The following is a 3,456-nucleotide window of genomic DNA, read 5'->3' as shown; positions in this document are numbered from 1 at the left end:
CGGGGAGGCGCGGCGGGAGGGCGGGGCGGGGGCGGGGGGAGGCGCAGCCCCGGGGAGGGGAGCGACTTCCTCCCTCCCTCCGCCTGCACGTGGGGCGGCTGATGTAAGACCTTGCTCGGGGGCTTCTCCGCCTGCCGCCGGGCCGAGACCCCCGGCCCGCCTCGCTGTGCTCTGCGATGGGGTGGGGCAGGGCTGGCGGGAGGCCCTCCTGTCGGGGATCGGGGGTCGCGAGGGGCGAGTCGGTCCGCGGAGGCTCCCCCGACGCCCGCGGAGGCGCGAGATGGGCAGAGAACTCGGCGCGGGGGCCTGGGGGTCGCCCTTCCGTTCCACCCCCTCCCCCTGCACAATCGGGGGCCGACGGCCCGAACCCTGGCGCCTCCTGGGCCCGGTGGCGTCGGACGCGCAGCCCAGGACCCCGGGGTGGGCGGCATCGCGGCGGGCCCGAGCTGCAGCGCGTGGCAGCGGGCGGAGTTGGCCCCGGGCCCGGCCGCCTGCCTCAGCCTCAGAGCCGCCGAGCGTCCCCCCGCCGCGGAGGCTCTCCCTCGCTTTTCTGACATTTTGATGCCCGAGAGGACTTCCGAAGGAAACAATGAGCATTTCCGCGGGGCGGCGTGGGGGGGGGGGGGCTCGCTGTTACACCGTTCTCCCCGCTCACGTCTAGCGCAGTTACAACCTAGGGCCCCCCGTGAGGCACGCCGAGTCTCGGTGGTCTCCATTTTGGTGACGCCTGTCAGGCCGCCTTTGTCATGCTCCGGCTCCAGGGGTCCCACGGTTAGAGCCCCAGGTCCGGGCCGTAGAGTTATACTCAGCAGAAAGTAAATAAACAGCATGGTATGTGCAGTCGGATACCTTCTTATTTCTAGTGTGGACAAGAGGCAGTTTTTTACAGAAAAAACTCCATGCATTAACTGAGATAGTTTTATGGGACTGAAGCCCCTTCCCCCGTGGTTTTACCCAAGTGGCAGACTATAAATAGCCCAAACTTAGTTTTGAAGCAATTACATATCAGTTTTTATGATAATGAATTCTCATTTCAAGAGGACGTTTTAGAAGGATTACGGAAAGAGGCGGAATCTTCCCAGTTGGGAGTTTCCTGCTGGCCTTGTAGTCTCAGCCACACAGCCGTGGAGAGGGAAAGTGGAGAGGGGTGTGCTCCTCGGGAAGGCACCTGGGGACCTGTCATTGGGAACCAGGCAATGAGGGCTTTTATCAAAAAATTACAGGCAGCTACCAAGCATGCACCTTTAGGGGCTTGCTACGTTCTTTCTCGTGTTATCCCCTGACAACCCTGTCAGGCAGGTGACCCTTTCATCATGTCACCGATGGAGAAGCGAGGCCCAGGAACCGCAAGCAGTACCCCCACCAAGAGGTGGAACTAGGCGGGTCTGGTGGGTCAAAGCTGCACCATCAGTCTGGCTAGAGTGGAGTCCCGGGGTGGGGACCTGCTTTGGTGTGGTAGGCTGGGAACAGTGACAAGAGGGCGTTCAGGACCAAACAGCCTGCAGGTAAAGGGGAGATGTTGGCCGGGCCTTGAAGCGGTAGCTCAGAGAGAAAGTGTGGTCACCTAGTGGCCGAGGGGGAGGTGACATTGTGGCTCAGGGAGCATCAGGCAGATCTTCAGGGCCTGTCCCCTCTCTGGCCAACTGGAGGGGATGAAGGACCCTTTGCCTACGGTCCTTAGCTCCCAGGATAAATGTGTATTTTATAAGATTGAGCCACAAAGTAATTAATAAACACAGCCACAATGTGCAGCAAATAAAAAGCCAGCGAAGGAGCCAAAGGAGGAGAGACGACAGACACGGCACTGTGCCTTCTCACACAGCCGGTGCTGGCATGCACCTCTGTGAACAAAGAGCGTGTGTTCCAGTGACATGCTTCTTTGTCAGGGGCTTCACTGCCGGAGGCATAAATAACACAGGCAGAACAGGGTGTGTCTCGCTGCCCTGCCAGCATCTCCTACCCGCCCGCCCGAAGGGGCTGTTGTCACAGGGCCCTGGTTTTGAATATTGCTGTCCTCAGCATCATTCAGTGTGTACATCTGCATGGGAGGAAGACGTAGAATATATAATTGTATCCAATCTGCAGTTACTCCCATGCCAGTGCATTTACAGATCTGAACAAGGGCTGGAAAGCAATGAGGAAAAGTGCAGCAGCTTAGTGGGTCAGGGACACTGAACTATGGTTGTCTTCCGTGGATGTTAATGTCTGCCCAATAAATAACAACAATATCAAGTAGTGCCGGGTTTTGGCACCTCTTGAAGTCTTAAAACTGCTTGTTAATCAGAATGTGTGTGTGTGTGTGTGTGTGTTCCAATAAGCTCTAAGATGTCTGCGGAGAACACTCTGAGCTAGTTTGTAACTTCTTGGACCTGTTCCCCTCCCCACTGCCTCGGCAAAGGCACATTATGTGTCAACTCATCACATGATCCCAGCCTTCCACATGATCCCGCTGAGGACAGACTTTAATCAACTGGGAGATGAGAGGACACGGCACTGCCCAAGCATGGATTCAACTGGCTTTGACACCAGTGCCGCAGAGAGACGCTTTTTGTGTTTAGTAAAGACAGTATAGGGAGCTGATACACGGTACAGGATGAGAAAACCACCACTCCTGAACCCTGCGATTCTTCCCTCACCCCATACACATGTGCACGGGCTGCTAAGAACGCGTCTCCCCACTTGCCTCCATCACTTGGCCAACAAACGGTAGGTGTTGAAGGATCTCACTTCTCAACCAGAATGTGAACTACAAAGGTTCCTGAATGATGGGAATGGAGGAGAGAAATGGGGCCTTCTTTATAACATAGTAGCTACTTTGCGAATGTGTATTCTAGGGCTGGTGTTGTGGCACAGTGGGCTGCAACTCCGGGATCCCTCATGAGTGCCAGTGCAAGTCCTGGCTGCTTCACTTCCCATGCGGTTCTCCGCTATTGTGCCTGGGAAAGCAACAGAAGATGGCTCGAGCTTAGAGGGTTGAGGCAAGGAAAAGGGAGAGACAAATGGGTGAGAATGTGTTCAGGAGTGAGATCCTCTAGGTCTCCACAGGTAAGAATGGAGGGAGGGAGGGGGTTAGGAGTGTGGGCAGTTCCAGGGTGAGTATGGGCGGGGGCAAGGAAACCAGGTTCCCTGTGTCCTCTGAAGCCAGCTGTGGGTGCAGGGCCTTTATTCCCTGGAGGCAGCAAGAGGGAGCCAGGTCTAACAGTGTACGTTGCCTCTCCATTAATCCCAGCCACAGCTCCCTGGGACGAGACTGTAATCCACTTTTTCAGTAGTTAGGAAACAGGCTCAGTGAAGGCAGGTGGGCTTGCTGAAATTCACAGAGCTGGTAAGAAGCTGGATTTGTGTGTCATTAAGAGCTCACTGTAATTCATCCTCATTACTTTGATCCTCTCTAGTCCCTACAACTGCTTCTGGAAAAATAAACTTTTCCCCTCTGCTTTAAGAAGATTTACATGC

General features: G+C 55.7%; 1 protein-coding gene across 2 annotated transcripts in view; it reads left to right on the top strand.

The window, feature by feature from the left end:
- Positions 1-1,980: 1,980 nt before the first annotated feature.
- HEMGN (hemogen) overlaps positions 1,981-3,456 on the top strand; it is a 62,745-nt gene continuing 61,269 nt past the window's right edge. For both annotated transcript variants that reach the window (XM_089318725.1, XM_089318717.1), the window contains exon 1: positions 1,981-2,706. The gene's annotated coding sequence lies outside the window, so the exon portion shown is untranslated. The remainder of the gene's footprint in view (positions 2,707-3,456) is intronic.

The sequence above is a fragment of the Oryctolagus cuniculus genome, chromosome 1 (genome assembly GCF_051225735.1).
Source record: "Oryctolagus cuniculus isolate XC-2025 breed Fujian yellow rabbit chromosome 1, ASM5122573v1, whole genome shotgun sequence".
Lineage (NCBI taxonomy): Eukaryota > Metazoa > Chordata > Mammalia > Lagomorpha > Leporidae > Oryctolagus > Oryctolagus cuniculus.
Note: the sequence above shows the minus strand (reverse complement) of the source record. Positions and strands in the feature narration are given on the sequence as shown.